The sequence below is a fragment of the Ooceraea biroi genome, chromosome 14, assembly GCF_003672135.1.
Source record: "Ooceraea biroi isolate clonal line C1 chromosome 14, Obir_v5.4, whole genome shotgun sequence".
In the NCBI taxonomy this organism is placed as follows: domain Eukaryota; kingdom Metazoa; phylum Arthropoda; class Insecta; order Hymenoptera; family Formicidae; genus Ooceraea; species Ooceraea biroi.
In genome coordinates this window covers 2761401-2777972 of record NC_039519.1, presented here as the reverse complement: position 1 = coordinate 2777972, position 16572 = coordinate 2761401, and the positions used below count along the sequence as shown (strand labels likewise).

General features: G+C 40.9%; 1 protein-coding gene and 1 long non-coding RNA gene across 3 annotated transcripts in view; both read left to right on the top strand.

Moving 5' to 3' along the window:
• Nucleotides 1-16572, top strand: part of LOC105286610 (neurotrimin) — a 153447-nt gene that overhangs the window by 56693 nt on the left and 80182 nt on the right. The window lies entirely within an intron of this gene.
• Nucleotides 495-15303, top strand: LOC105286609. Its single transcript, XR_895272.3, has 2 exons — nt 495-1703; nt 3787-15303. It is a non-coding gene; the product is annotated as an uncharacterized LOC105286609 (long non-coding RNA).

The following is a 16572-nucleotide window of genomic DNA, read 5'->3' as shown; positions in this document are numbered from 1 at the left end:
ACGACTCGCGATAACCACGGAATGCAGGAACAGCTTGAACAGCGTGGCGAAATCTGCGTGCTAGCTCTTTGCGCGAGGATAAAAGAAGACGAACCCTATAAATTACATTCGTGCAAATCTAGCGCGTTTCCAGGACGTTCAGACGGAAATGGATTAAGCTGCCTCTGAAAGTTGTATCAAGATGCACGGAACTTCTTGATCTTGCCACTAACTTTTCAACTGGCCTTTCTGCTGACGTGGATCTGTGTTGCTTGCACGTAGCGCGTCAAAGTGCGATGTTCTACTTTTATTATTTCGCGCCTGTTGACCAACGTTCTACATTTTGCGCAGAAAATTCTCATCAGTTCAAAGATAATTTCACAGTATTAATGCACGAGAAAACGCGTATTCGCATTCTCTCGTACCTAATCGATTATCAAAATATTTTGCTTTTCACTAAAACACACCACGCGATACATTTATCAAGAATATCTGCAAAATAAATAATTGCAAAAATTTCTCTCGATAAAATGCGTCCTTAATGATCGCGTCGCGTCTGACGCGAAATATCAGTTCATCATTCTCGTCTCCGTGCGAGATTCACGTAAACATCACTTCTTGGCGAACTGCAGTCGCAATAACGGCAAGCCTCCTTACAAACGAAATTTACGCAATTTAATATCACGCGATAACTGTAGCGTAATAACGTCTTAAGTGTAACGTCTTAACTGCAGGGCGCGCGTACGCGGGGAATTCATCCGACGTTCTGGCTCACGGAAACAAAAGGTTTTTGGCACGCCTACGCCAAAGGACGCCAGCTTTTCTGCCTCTTGGCTCCGAATGCGGGCGGATGCATTCTATTAACGTAATCGCAGCCTCACGCTCGTGCAACAGTGTATGCTGTACATGCGTCTTTATTCGTGCCAGGGCTCTCGACGGTGTTAACGTACCCGTCGAACGCGAACAACATCATGTGCAATGGCCAAAGACGCATTGCCACGATGAAGATCCGGCGAATAGCTTGCGGCGGGTATTTTCGCAGCGTATTTCCGCTTAACTCGGAACAATCGTCTGCGGTAGTCGATTGTTGCATTACCGAATTCACGCGCGATTCATTTGATTTTCGAAATTGTCCGAAAGAACTCGCGTGAATCTGCCGCGCGAGCGGGTAGCTAGGGAGTGCGTAATTGACTCGCATCGCGGCGGAGGGCGCGAGGACGGCTTCGCGGAAGTGCGGCAAGGGTAAGTCGGTGATATAGAATGGGGGTGGGTAGGAGACGGAGACGGTTGGCGAAGGTTGTATATCGCGGATTTACAGACAGGGCGGCAGACTGCCGGGCGGCTGCGAATACTAAATTATTTATCGTCTTGTCTATCCGTACGTTAGATACTTACCGACACGTGTTGCATGTCTATAGATGTTTGTCTTTGCGATTCCCCTGTATCAGAAGCACCCTCGGCGCGGTCACGTACACCGCCGCGCTGCAGTTTATCATTACGAGGCTACGACAAATAAATAACGAGGTATCGTAGTCGACAGCGTGGGCCAAACTCGTCTTTCTCGGAAGATATGATGGGCATATGTGTGTACGATTCTCAGTGCGACCGCAGTAATGAGAGACTGTTCATGATAGAAAGCTGCTTCAAGGGGAACTGTGCATTAAACGCAAAGTTTACTGTCATCGAGATGATAATTTGATGCGGAACTTTGTGCGGAGAGAAATGTGAGTTTGAAATTTTTGCTGTAAATAACTTTGAAAACTTTGTAAACGGCGACGTGGTCTATATGGGTAATCAAGTCTTTAAAGCATAATTTGAATGCATGAATATAATAAGAGCTGCCCGACCAAATGTCTATTGCGATATCCCAAAAAATGAACAGCGTGCCACTTGTCATGTCCACTTGTGGCGGACAAAGTGCAACAACAGATAATGAAGATAAATTGGATGGCTTTTAGTTATTAAAATATGTAACAAAATTATGGTGATGTTGGAATATTCGGTAAATACACGTATATTTTGCGTGCAAACATTGCTATGCAATGGACATGTAATATTTACGATCTCTCGTCTATCTACAGATGTATAAATATTTACGTAACTTTGAATATAACCGACGGAATAAAAGTACAATATTTTCATGTAACAAACAATACGAAAGTCTGGGCTCCGTAAATACATTGCATCATCGTTCTCCACGCACGTGTCATGTGACAATTGTGCAATGTTAATGTAATCCGCTTAATATGTACCGCTGCATTAATTGTATGCAGTGCATAAATATTATTGCAGAACTTGAAACGTTTTCTCTGTTATTTAGAGTGATTATAACTCCATTAATTTCCGTTGATTAAATTTTATGTCGCGCGTTTAGTCGTGTGCGAAACACGTGCGGTAATTGATTGCGTTCCTGGGAATTGATTATAATCGAGGATACTCGTCGCCCGCGCTTATAGTTGAATTTTTGCGTGAGCGCAAGGGGTCTTCCGCTTTAATCCTTTGATTCGGTTGCCAACCACCCCAACGGTCGATTCATTCTTAGGGCATCATTATCGAGTGTTAGGTTTGCCTCCTCGTCGATGAAATCTCGTCTTGCATCTCGATCAATCCTATTATTGTTTGCCTCGTCATTTGTCCAGCGTTTTTCCGCGACATTGATCGTTTGAGTTCTCTCTCGTTCTCTCTCGTTTGTTACCTAACTTTACATTTACATTGATGCCCGTTACATCAAGCGAAATTACCCAATGCCTTTTTCCATTGACTTTTTTTGAAGAAGTAACTGTGTATCCTGAAATTATTAAGACTAATCCATGCTCTAGCTTTCGATAATTAATTTTTCGCAGTTATTGTTACTGTAATGAATTAACAATTTTCAGTATGAATTTATAATTAAATATATTTTTGAGATTTATTTAAAGAAGCGAGAGAAAATGATGACACAAACATTTTTAAACACGTTTTGATTCCCTATTGGATACATTATTATCCAATCGATGAAATTAATTCGATATCCGCGTGGCTCGCGCAAAATTTGATATAATAATATGCGTGCACATCGTGAACGCATTGTTTGAAAATGTACGTACCATAATTTCATCGGCTTTAAGAACTACATTTAATTCTATTAAATATTCACACGTCAAACGCGATTTTCAAGCTTCGGCACAACCACGAAACTTTAATCATTAACATGTAAAACGGGAAACATACAGCTACATACCAACTACAGTTTGATCATGCAATATTACGTTGTTTCTGCATGCTTCATGTTCGGTTATTTATCCGTCGATTTATAATCTGATCTTCATTAATAGAAATTATATTTGCGCAACATATGTACTCCGCGTGCATATCAAACGAAATTTCCTTCGAGCTTTGTTCGTCCATTGTGTTACATTTATCTTTTAAAAAGCTTAAATAAGATAAATTTTTTAATACATTTGTCGCAGTTGACGCGACAAAAATGAATACCGTACCGTTATTAAGCGTGCCGTTATTAAACGTGCGTCTATAATGTATAAATCAGGATGTTTAAATGGTTCCATATTAACACGTCAGTTTTGTATCGTAAAACCACGTGAGATTGGATTTCAAAATTTAATCTCAAGTGTTCCATGCGCAAATTCATTCCAAGAGAATCCTTAATTATTTTTTAGAATACGTCATTGCATTAGCGATTCTTTTTTATTTGATAATGCATCTACGAAAATAATAACGTTCGTGAATTATCTCACACTGCTTTAATACGCTAATGTAATATATATCTTACAATATTTCCTTTTAACGTGCATTCTCATTTTTTTCCAGGTGAGTACACGAGATTACCGTGAGAACTGATGTTATACGAGAACTCGTAAGTCGTAAGTAGTAATGGATCGCAATTTGGGGTATGGAAATGTTGTTAAGATGAATGAGAAATAATAAGGCGTAATAGGAAAGTAGCCGGCTAACAAGATTACTGCTTTCCCTTAAGTGATGAAGGTTGACTCACCTTCGTTACCGGGAAGACAGACGCTGTACTCTGAAATTAGCATTTCAATACTTTCATAATTTGGATCTACTTTCAGAGATCATTATCGTTTTTCACCCTACGGTAGAATCGAAAAGTCCATGTATTTTTATCGCTATTCTTCACACGAATACTATCAGTAACTTTTTTCCAATATCTCCTTTTTAGATTAATTTTGTCCAAAGAATTTTAAAAAATTAACGGGTTTTCAAGATAATCTCTTTTAAGATGTTATCGGATTTCTCTCTGCATATCTTGTATATTGCATATTGAAAAGAGATAATTAAAACTATCGGAGCTTTCTCCGTGGATGCTACTATAATTCGTTGGAGTGCGATGCCTCGAAGTTTAGCACGGAAGGATCGTACATATCGAGAATGAACGAACGTTGACCCACATAAATTTTCGGTTACTACGGCTTGTCGGCCGAAAAAATGCGCTGACTTTGCGTCTCGCCGTTCCATCCTTCGAGGGACCAAAATAAATGCATGAACTACGGAAAGTTGCGGCAGCGAATGGAAATCGCGGCAAGAAGTGACCATGCAGTATTAATCATTTTTGCCCATGTTGAGTATTTCTGTCCAGTTTGTCGATTTGTTTTATGTACCTCACCAATGTTGACCGACATTTACTCATGAGAATTACAGAATCCTAATTTCTTTCAGCGATATTTTTTCATCTCGTCAATTTGTTACGAGCTGAAAACTATCGCAAATGTCAACTTCCGACGGTGCGCATTCGCTATTAAAAGAACATTGCGAGTACTAAAGTAAGATTCTTGAAGCGAAAGATTTTTTTCTGGCGTTGCGACTTCTTGCCGTCGAACTTTGCAGGAAATCTCAATGCCATAGCTCTTGTGGCGCAGTGTAATCTGAAACTCTTAATGAGGCGTAGAGGTAATACGTGGAGCGGGAAATGCACGGGCATTATCAAAATAAACCATTAACTACCACGAAAGTTTAAGGCTCGGATTGAAATTTTGCTCCCCAATGAATCGAGATAATTGGATACTTACCGGAAATTACGTATATAAATAACCGTTTGTAAAATCTGAGACTCGGTTTTTCGAACCGCGTAACCTGCAGCTGAAGGAACAACGAAACGCGTTTCCGTCTATGCTTTTTTGTGAAAGCAGAGAGGAATTTATTTCGAGTTACTTTTTCGAGATGCAATTTACGAGCATTACCAGTGTCCGCCAACTTCCGAATTTCCTAATGCAGTTAATCCGTCCACGTTATAATACGACGGCGATGGCTCGCCCTCGCTGCTTCCCCTAATTAGCGGTTCGTTTCCGGTGCACAGCATTGTTTGCGCTAACTACGTTCAAGGCGCGCAAGATTATAAGTGAGCTTCAGGGGAACAGGAGTAAGCGGAAACAATGGAAGGACTCAAGAAGTAGATAAATAATAAACTCCGCTCACCATTTCTCTCTTCTTACATAGACGAGAGACCATCTTCTGTCGCATGGAACAATACATCGAAGACAAGTCAGCGCGAAGAGAGGAATGGAGAGATTCGAAATGGCGAATTAAGCGCAGAGATAAGCCTGTTTTATTAACTGGCCCCAAAGGAGTCTTGTTTAAAGAGTTGATTCATACCCTTCCTGTTTTATATCTACTAATGCGACGTTACTTGCACGCACGATCATTCTTTTAATGGGGTGTCGCGGATATTCGTTAGGATAAAGCAATCATTGAAGGTACTTCCGAAGAAATACAGTAAACTTATCGATGATTTGTCGTAACTTTTTAATGGGAAAACACGGATATAAGAGAGAGAGAGAGAGAAGGAGAAAGAAACAGATTTGTAAAACAGATGTGGAAAATTGAGAAAATATGAACAATATAATCAAATTTGTTAACAAATGTCAAGAAACGTTATAGCTATTTAATAAAATGTTCTATCTAAAATTCTATCTAATATAATTATTCCGGAATTGTCTTCAATCGTGCGTACAACGCATTGCGATGCATTTATTATATGAAAAGCCTCGAAGCAACAATCTATATGATAGTATTGGGAAACGAGCAACTGGAGTACATAATATCAATACGTCATGAATGCTTTATCATATAGCGCTAATAAAATTTGTAAAAGTGCTCGTTTTAAATGCCATTTGATAGTCTTGTTTCCTGTTATTTTCCAATGTTTTCAAAATTGTTATATTTTACCTGATTTACACAATGATAATCTATTTATTTAAAAAATAGTGCAATATGCGCCAAAACAGCTAGTCGTATTTTTTTAACATGACTGCCGTGGTAATAAATACAGGTAATGAATACATTCAAACCCAGTAATATATGTATATGTGTGTATATACGTATGTATATAGGTATATAACAGGAATATCGGCGTACAAATTGACACTTTTGCGTAACGACCGCGTGTTCGTTGCATCGCGCTGCGTCCGATTTTCCGTGGGTTTTTCATAACGACCATTAAATTGCATTACCGGGCAAAATATCATTTCTCCGCGGCAGAAATTTCGAGATTAAAGCAGAGCGTTCCGTGGCCAGAAATTAGATTCTCTCACGGCGATTGTTTCCCGCAGGCCGTTACGTACAGCCGAGATATTATCTCCGCCCCTAAACTCCCCATTTGCATGGTGACTCTCGAGTACCGCAATAATACATTCCCCGTTCCGTGCGTTCTAAAGTCACTGTCCGCGATGATCGTGCCGCTCCAACGACTTTTTAACATCATTACCGCATATTTCATTAACGTGCCGACGCAAGACGGCGTTACATGACGTTAACTGTAAAATCTAAGAAACGCGGTCACGCGCAACTCTATAATGCGCGCGGCTTCGTAACGCCAACAACTTCGCCGCAGGAATAACGAAATATTTTCCTCGAAAATAATCCATTCCCTTTACGACTCCTAATAAATCTCGGTTCCATCACCGCGCGCGCACAAAAAAAAAGAAAGAAACCTGCAGCAAACACGCTGTCACGGAACAGTTTCGCCCTCTTCCATCCGCCGTGTCGAGCCCCATAGTATATGGCTTCGCACGTATCGTTACACCGTGTAATAATAACCGCGTAAAAATAATATGGATCTCCCGAGAGTCCGCCGCGCGGCAATAAAACATCGCTGCATTAGGGTTGCGAGCGAGGTGTAAACTCCTCGTTCGAGCGGCCCGCGCGTGGAAAATGGCCTGTAGGACCTCGTCGAGGGATTTTAAGGGGGCGGCGAACGCGAGTTGAAGAGGGTTCGGGGAGGAGAAGGAGGAGATGTCGGCAACGATGGTGGGTTCGAACGGACGTTGAAGAAGGGGGCGCGGAGGTTAATGGGTGTACATAACGAGGGCCTACATTATGCAAATAGCCGTGGATGGCCACCAGCACGTCGACTTATATCTTATCACTTTGACTGCCCGGTCATTCATATGAATATCGCACCCCCGAGAGAGGGCGAGAAAGGGAAAAGCAGGGGGTGAGAGACAATGGGTGCACCGAGCTTAGTAGCGCTAGGAACGGTTTTAGGTGCGAAGTAAAACGAGGGAACGAACAGTCCTATTTTTCTACGTGGCATGGTGGTTGCTCCGCGCGCCTCTGACCGCTCGAGTTAAATTAGGTATATTTCGGTCCCCGATGAAGCGATTTTCACGTGACGGTTTTATGTCAGAGAGCGCGTACGGACGTTTTCCAAAATGAGCACGGATGAGGCACAATGCGTGTCATTCCGCCAGATTCGCTCGGTAGAATTTGTCGGGAATGCCCGTGAACAGTAATGGGAGGCCCTCATGTTCGCGTAACGTTGTGAGGTGAGAGATGCTGGATAGAGAGTGACTGTGTGGAAAGTATCGCGCAAACGTGACGAAGTCCGAGCTCGCGTGTGATTTCGCACGCGGGCGAGCTACGGGTTCGGGCTATCTTACATATTATGCTGTGCGGCAAGCCGAGATCGTTCGACCAAGGACCGATATTTCTGCATGCAACGTCGGCTTCGATGGTACCACTTGTGTATTAACACAGCGATATTCACCAGCGTTAAATTATATGTGCACACGCGACACAGAACACGGTTCGAACGTTGTTAAACTACCGTCGCTCTAGCAGTTGCCAAAAGTCCCGAAAAAATTATCCGGTACGGTGTAATTTATGCAGGTTATATAAGACTGCGCGATTAATCGTTTCGATTAATCGTTACACTGCGTATTGATGTACGGTATAGGTTTTGTACAGAGTCACGTGCGTGTGTGATTTAATATTATTATTCAGCTTTGAATAATCAGATTATGCTCATTAACAATACGCGAACTGGGGCGCATATGTGCATGCGGTGTGTGCAAGTAATTACTCCTTCACGTAAAGTTGGTGTACCAGAGTAAAAAGGTTCAAGCATGGTTATAATGGAAAAACGAAAGCATATCTGGACACGCGCGCGTTGCGTACTCTTACTTGTGTTTCTGAAGCAAGCCCTGCGAGGACGTGATGACATATTCAAAGTGGAAATGTAGACATCAACGGTACCAGAAAAATATGTGTACTTGTGCAATACATGTATTTGTTTTTAAGGAAACGTCGAGTAGTGTGCACAGCAATATTCGTGGTATTTAATATCAAATCGATAAAAGTTGTGTTGCACCCCTTGAAATTTTAAAATGTCCCTGCACTTATCCTTCCCTTCAGTCTTCCTCACGAGCACAGGGTTAACACTTCATTTATATCAACCAGATTCGCGCGATATTGCAGATCTTGCACACCTTGCACGCGGATCGCGCCTTGTCACGCCATGCGAGCAACGCAGAGCCAGTCGGAATCAGTCTTATCGAGTCTTTGCTTGGCGATACCGCGCGAACAGTTGCCGGTTGCGGCAAATTACCGTCGAAACACCGGTATTAAGTCTCGTAAACTCGCTTCGAAGAAATTAACCCCCGGCTTTTCGTTGTGCACACGAAACGCTATTTCTGTTTCTTTTTACGTTGCCCGATTAGTTCCCGGAGCGGAAAAGAGCGAGACGCAGCTTCACGTCAGATGCATACGTGTGAAATAAGTAAATAACATACGTACGCATGCGACTTCTCTCGCAGTTCTTGTGCGATAAAAGCACGCGCGGTTCTTAGCTTAAGCGAGTAGAAAATTAATTTGGCTCTCTATTAATACGTACGAGATGGGTCTGTGTTGACTCACATCACTTCTCCTAATTCCGACGTGACACGAAAACTCGCGAGCGGAGCGAGTCGTATCGAAATTTCTTGTCGGCAAAGTAAATACGGATAAAACAATGCATCAGTAACGATGACAATGAATCGCGGTCTAACAATAAGTTAAAGTAAACCCCGCGACATGAAACATCGCGTAATAAGCGCCGGATACGCGCAGTTTCGTTGAACGAAGCGCGGCGAGAGAAAATCCTGATACGCGAGCACGCTCGTTATTATTCATCTTAATTGAAACACGAATTAAATTCAACATCTTCACGCGCGGATCCGTTTTCATCATAAATTTAAAGTGAAGTTTAGTAGCTAATATACTCTCCTCTCTTTCTCTCTTTCTCTCGGAGTTGGTCTGGCCGGAAGTTTGACGAGTCCGATACGCGCGCGTGAGGGTAGCGAGCGTATCTACCTTTGGTCCAGATTATTCTAGATACAGCAGACTGAATTTTCAAGGAAGGAAACCACCTGTTAAAACTCGTTACCTCGCACGAGCTCGGAAGATGAGGCACCTACATCTCTCGCACAAATTGCAAAAAGAAAGTGTAGTCGGATTTCCACGTGAAATTCCATCCTCACAGGCATGCTCTCGGCGTCATTCCTCTTGATAAATTCAATCGCGATGTCCGTTTGACTTGTGTATGGGAGCATCTGCGAAACAGTTAAGATATTATCGTCGCGCGATCACGTTTTTCCGACGAGGGAGAAAACGCGATCACGGCGGAAGGGTAGTTGCTGGTTGAACGGCCCCGGCAACGTGGCACCCACGATTATAATGTATTGCAATATGATATTATGCAGCACTCATGAGTATGACAGGGTATTATCCTCACGCAGCGCGCAAGATTTCCATATTGCGGCCAACGTGGTATTACGCGAAATCGGCCGCATAATTACGAATTTATCATTAAACATCATTGACCACCGTGCCGTGAATATAAATGCACGCTGCATCTCAATATCAAGACTTCTCTCAACTGTGCGGAATTAATCCTCCGCATTGCATGAGATTTATTTCATAATGCGTATGCGTGCGAAACGAGAGATAGATAGATTGTTATTTAAAAAGTTATTGATATTTGTGAATAGAAAATAACATTATGATTTGTTGCTGTTTATATCGACTCTCGCATTAATCGCATTAAATCTTTAATAGCAAACATCGCCGCTGCTCCCGATTAATAAACTTGCGAAATATTTTTCGCGCATGTTTGCCTATATATAAATAATAATTATTCAGATAATATTATTAATAATTTCACACACAGTAAATTGACAATGCGCTACGAGTCTGAATTATAACGTTATCGATGTAATTGTCAATTGAAATCAGAACAGAACGGGAACGGAAATGTATTTATCGATTCTTGGATAGGATAGTCAAGGATACTTTGTGCAGTTATAGGGACACAAATACGAATAAAAAAGAGAGAATACGAATGCAGTTTTCAACCATCAATCAAATCTTGCTTATCTGCGACTCAATCTCTTCCGCGGATTGTCACAGTCGTGGCGTTAAGGAAATCTTGGAGTGACTATCGAACTCCGACGCGAAAGCACCATTATTTAAATAAAACTAAAAAAATCAGCTCACGAGGAGATCGCATCTGGTTTTATTTATTCTATATGCAATCTTCAAGTAGATCGTTTCTGGCTTTATTTCTTCTGACAATCGATATATGTAAATCTCGTACACATGGAAGAGACAAAGAAAAGATGAGTGTGTGTCTATCCTTGTCGAGTGAATATATTGCAGCTCTATCTTTCGCGACATCAAGCAATTAATCTTGTGCTGTGTTTTATTCTTGACCACGATTTCCTACACATACACATGCACAAAATTTTCATGAACATTTTTTGTTTATATTACGCTTCTAAATTTCCTTTTTAAAGCTTCTTTATATTCCTTTATTTTGTCCTGAAGTCCAACCATTCCAATTTTATGCGTACAAACTGCAAAATTTTTGTATTAAGTAAATTATCATACGATCAGGCTACAAGTCAATAACAAAATTATAATTTTCGAACTTTTCTTAGTTTCTTAACGAAAAAGTCGAATACTCTTCGATTTATTTCTGTATATACTTTAATCGTGGAAAAGGATTTATCATTCTGTACAATAAAAAGAAAGGTGAGAATTAAAATTCGTCAATTCCATCGGTAAAACAGACGACCCCAGGATCCCCTTAAGAATAAGTGCGGCGCGGGCGGCGCGGGCGCGAGGCGGAAAATGAATTTCTGCATTTCAAATCGCTCGTTCCCGATGTCTTTATTGTGCAGCGTTCTCAAGTTATATTGCGGTCGAGCCGTAAGTTCACAGGTTAACAATAAAGCTGAACCTCAGGCGGCAATGACAGGGTCACTGGGTGATTTATCGAACTCCTTCCGTCACCAGGTCGTTAATCTTCCTACGCGCTTTGTAGTCATCAGCGTGCATGAAGATGTGTATTTCGGGCTCGGTACACACTACACACTCTACAAACCGATTTAACGACTCGACCGGATAGGATAGGACAGAAAAAAATTAATCCCCGTTGCACGACATCGCGCAATCTAGAATTATTTCAGTCGCGCGACTTCCTATCGACACCAGATTCAAATCTCTTTACTCCTTATTTTACCAAAAAAACTGATACTGATTATACATATCTCAGGGTTTATATACAATACATATATAATGTATATATGTCCTGTGGTTTAATAATTTCTCGAACAATAGTTTATTAGAACTATCGTACATAATTACAAATGTACTGTAACATATTACGGACATTGGAATTACTGGTAGAATAATTATTACAACGATAATATTCGATGAAAAATAAAATAATGCAGAATACAATGTAAATTGATAATACAAATCGATAAAAAAATATGTAGATAGGAGAAAATGCATAAAATCTAAAATGTATATTTAAATAATTGTGATGGTCCAATAAAAAAAGATATTCGAATATCCGGATTGAAATTGTAAATTTTAGATTCATATCCAGAATCCATATCCAGGCATAATAAAATATTAAAATTATCATGCATAGATACATAACTACTGTGCCAGCCATGGTACTTTCTCTTTTTGTAATCTTTACGTAATCTTCGTATCATTTTATAAAGCAACTCAAGAATTGAAAAAGGCTGAAACTTGTCGCCAATTTCTTATGTTCGGCGTTTGCCCGGCCAGAATCCATTGGTTAAATTAAAATTTAACTACTTCAGAGTACCTAGTGAATAGCGACGGCGTATTGGAATTGTTCGTACTACCACATATATACATTCAAATCTAATACTGAGTACGCTCTCTGAAAATTTAAAAAGCGGCGCGGTCGTGCGGATTATTAATTTCTTACTCACACTATGAATATTGTAATGAAAGCCAAATGTGAATTAAAGCCGATCTGTGTAGGCGTGACCAGCCGCATCGCCTTACCGCGGCGGCTTTAATACCTGAGTTTTACGTGAATAATTCGCACTTTTTATTTCGTATTAAACTGCAATCTACTCACCACTATGCCCGCGTTGTCAATCCTGGAAGCATAAATTTAATAATTTCGTCTTTTTGTAACCATGTAAAGTGCTGGCCTCATTAATTTCGCCTAATTAATTATTTTATCATGCGTCGCCGCTACGAGAATATGAGACTTTATAAAGCCATGTGTTCTACTCTTACGAGATCAAGTACACACGTTTTACGCGGAAAGACTTTCAAGGGAGACAGTCTGCAACGATGTGTTTGTTTCTGAATAGATCTATATCTTCATAAGTGGATCTTTGACGAGAATTATGGGTCTGATTAATTCAAAGGGGAACATGTCTCACTTCATTGAGTTAAAATCGATGTAATGCATAGAATATCTATTGCAGTAGTTAACGTAGTTAGTACGCTTTAATAATTAAGTGATTCTAATGAGATCTGATAGGACAACCCATCTTTTAATATTTGACAAGTGTAATATGTATCTATCGTTGCGATATTAAATATTGATCATGTGCTATGCTACTTGTCGCAATTTATGATTCATGCAAACACTTTTACTACGGGTTTCACCAAGTGATTTATAGATTTATTGCGGCGATGTTGTAGAGGCAAATAAACTGCTTGCCCGCACATTTCTTTTTGCATGTTGGACATAATGGCGGACTTTAATAATTGCGTAAACCTGGTATAATTGGCAACACGATACCTTTGCGCGGCAGGAAAGTTTGCGACACTTTATATAAAACACACAAACGCAGAGGGGTAATTATATTCGAGACTTATTGCCGGCCAGTAAGTTTCCTATGACGCTCTATAAACGTTCTTGCGAGATTTATTTATAGAAGGAAAACGCGGTAAAATTAGTTCTTTTATTGAATAATAGCAAATAATTTATTCATATTTTGTAAATTTGGACAATATTGCGATACGGTTAGAAAAGTAAATTAGTGAAATCTCAAATTAAAAGATGATAGTTTTGCTGCATCCATTTTTCATAACATTATTGTATCGTTTTATTATATATTGTCATTATATATTGCCATTTGGTAGACGATACGTACCTATATAAAGTCTCTACATAAAATGTATTGAACAAGCAATTTTGCACTATAATAAGACTGATCCGTATGAGACTTGTCTATCAACTTGCTGACAACATTTGTTCCTATAGATCTCAAGATTTTTTTTCGATCAGCAGGTTGATGACACTCGTACAACGTAGCCGTTATCTCTCATGTAGTTGCAGAATCAACGACGCTTGTTAAATTAATTGGATTAGAGACGGTGACTGTAGTTATTGAAGGATAATGATAGATTTTCCCTCGGTAAAAGGCCACCAACTGAGTTATATTCGGGCGTTGTATTTACCGGACCTAGAGAGTAGCGGGCCACTCCATCACTTAGGGTACTCTCCCGGTGGAATTTCGCGGACTCCTGAGATCTTGTTTCATGCAAAAAGTAAACTTCCCACCGGCTACGCTCTGGTAACACGCTTCAAATGCTCCGCCGTATAACGTGCACGCGCAATCTAGGTCTTATCGATCTTTCGGTAGACGGAAAAAATTGTTTTCACCTCTGCGACTCTTGACTTTTTCTTGCGAAATTTCTCGCAGTCACCGATTACGTCGGATTCGCAAAGAGGAGTATGCGTTATTTCATTTTTCCCGCAATCGATTGTTAATATTTCAGTTCAGGTATCGTGAGTTTATTGAGCGACTACTGACCGAGTGATGAGTGGCATCGTAGATTAGGATGCTCCACGTCGCTATTAATACAAGCCATCCACCGTTCCTCGCAGGGAAAGTTAATTACTGTCATCGAGATAACTCTCGTTACATTGATTCATTGCGGCTTTCGTTAAATGCCTGGAGTATTAGGGAATTACTTAATGGTAGGGTGAATGAAAATTTAAAGTGCTTTTTCGAAAGTGCTTTTTCAAAGAATCGTTAGAGTAAGGAAATTTAATAATAATGCGAATATTATTATAACGAATATATTACGTATTTTATAGTGTAAACATTTCTAAAAATGAGTTGATATATATATATCAATTATTTTCGGCTGATGTTTCATATGTAGATATTTTAATTTTTGCTGTCGAGCAAATTGAATATTTGATGCAACGTTAACTTCAACTTTGGAAAGATTGCGTGTATCCTTGATGCTCAGCAGGGCATCGGGTCAGTAACTGTGAATCAATCCTAAGGTGGCTGGCAGCCATTAACTAGCATCGTTTCGCGCTCGTATCTTCTAAAGCAATCTCGTATCGTTTTACAGTGAACTGGCCATATAAGCGAACTAGTTTGAATTTGTTGCTATCCCGTATATTACCTTTTGCAATTTCAAAACACAATATCACTTAAAGTCAGACGGCAAGCACTGTCAGTAATAAATAACTCGTCCGATTTTATTAACATTGTAAAACATTAGCGGACAAAGTAAAATGTACTAACGTCTGTTGGTATCTGAATATCTAATTAAACAAATGTCTCATTAAGGGCAATTAGCGTTATTTCCGAATTTGCACGAGTATTTTCGAGAACATGCTATCGCAATAGATCGCCGGAAAAAAAATTTCAGCAAGGGATACGTGCATGCACAGCAGGAAACGTGCCGAAAACGCTTATCCCGGCGTAGACTAAGCGCAGTGACAAAAAAGCCTGCAAAGAGAAGCGAGCAGAAAAGCAGGGCAGAGAGAGAAAGAGAGAGAGAAAGGGCGGGTGGGTTAACGCCGATAATAAATCGGGCGAACGGGGTACGGTTTTTGCCGAACATTAAATATTTTTCCACGGTAATGGTATGCGCGCCGGAATCGGTACAAATACAGTCGCGTGCGGGTTGCAGTCGCGCGTAAAGGGGATGAGGGTGGGTGAGGGCGACCGGGTGCACGTCGCGTAACGTTTTGAATGCATATGAAGCACGGTGCACGGTCGAATGGAGAGATTTAAATCAACGGGGCGCGGGTAACTCTCGCCGGCCGTATAGATAATGCCGGGACGAGTGGCCGCGCTCATAAATCCCGCAAAGAAATTTAACTGCGAGTGGAAAAAGAGCGTTCGGGCCAGACCCTCCACACGCGATCTGTCTACGAGGGCCGCGTGGTTGTCAGTTAAGACTGCTGCCGCGCGCGAATGAACTGCATCACGGCGATCTTTCACCGCCGCAATCGCTGAGTCGAGCTGTGAAATTAATGCGAGCAATTAACAGTGCGACGGTGATGACGACGATTACGTTGAATGCAAAAAATTGTGAAACTGTACTGTTACAAGCGCACGCACGTGTATTTGTTCCGCGTGGCGCTCGGCATGACTGCTTTGTGATATCTTTGATCAATAGATAATTATTTGCGGATTAACGCGGAGATTAAACGTCATTGCATTGAGCGTGAAGAGAACGCGAAACAAAATGTCCAATAAAAAAGAATTTCCATTCGCTTTGTTGTCTGCATCTCCATTCAGTACAATAGCAGCCAAATGAGGGTCCATTTGCTCGTCGCACTTTCTCGTTCTCTCTTCCGTACGCGATCTTTCTCCGTTTTCCGCCTCTGCAAATCGTCGACAAATAGTTCGCAATGTCCCGCTGGGTGGATTTTAATGAACATCATACGGTTCCGGCTGCGTGTGTGCACGCATGCTCCCGGTACGTCCCGTCGTACGAGGGTATGCGTAGCACGTGTTACGCAATGTCAGCCCTCACACCAACATTTTGTGACGTGCAATTATTGCGAACTAAAGGCTGTTTTGCGCGCGGGCTAATAAATTACGATACGTCCGATCAACTGCATCGACTAGCATCCACGTGTATCGCGCTTCCGCGCGAGTATATACGTCATCGAAAAGTGAGTGTAAAACATGCATGCAGCAATGCTAAAAACGATTAAAATATATAAAACATCACTGCTTGAAATGGACATTGAAAAGACCATCTGATATTTGGTAATAAAGACGT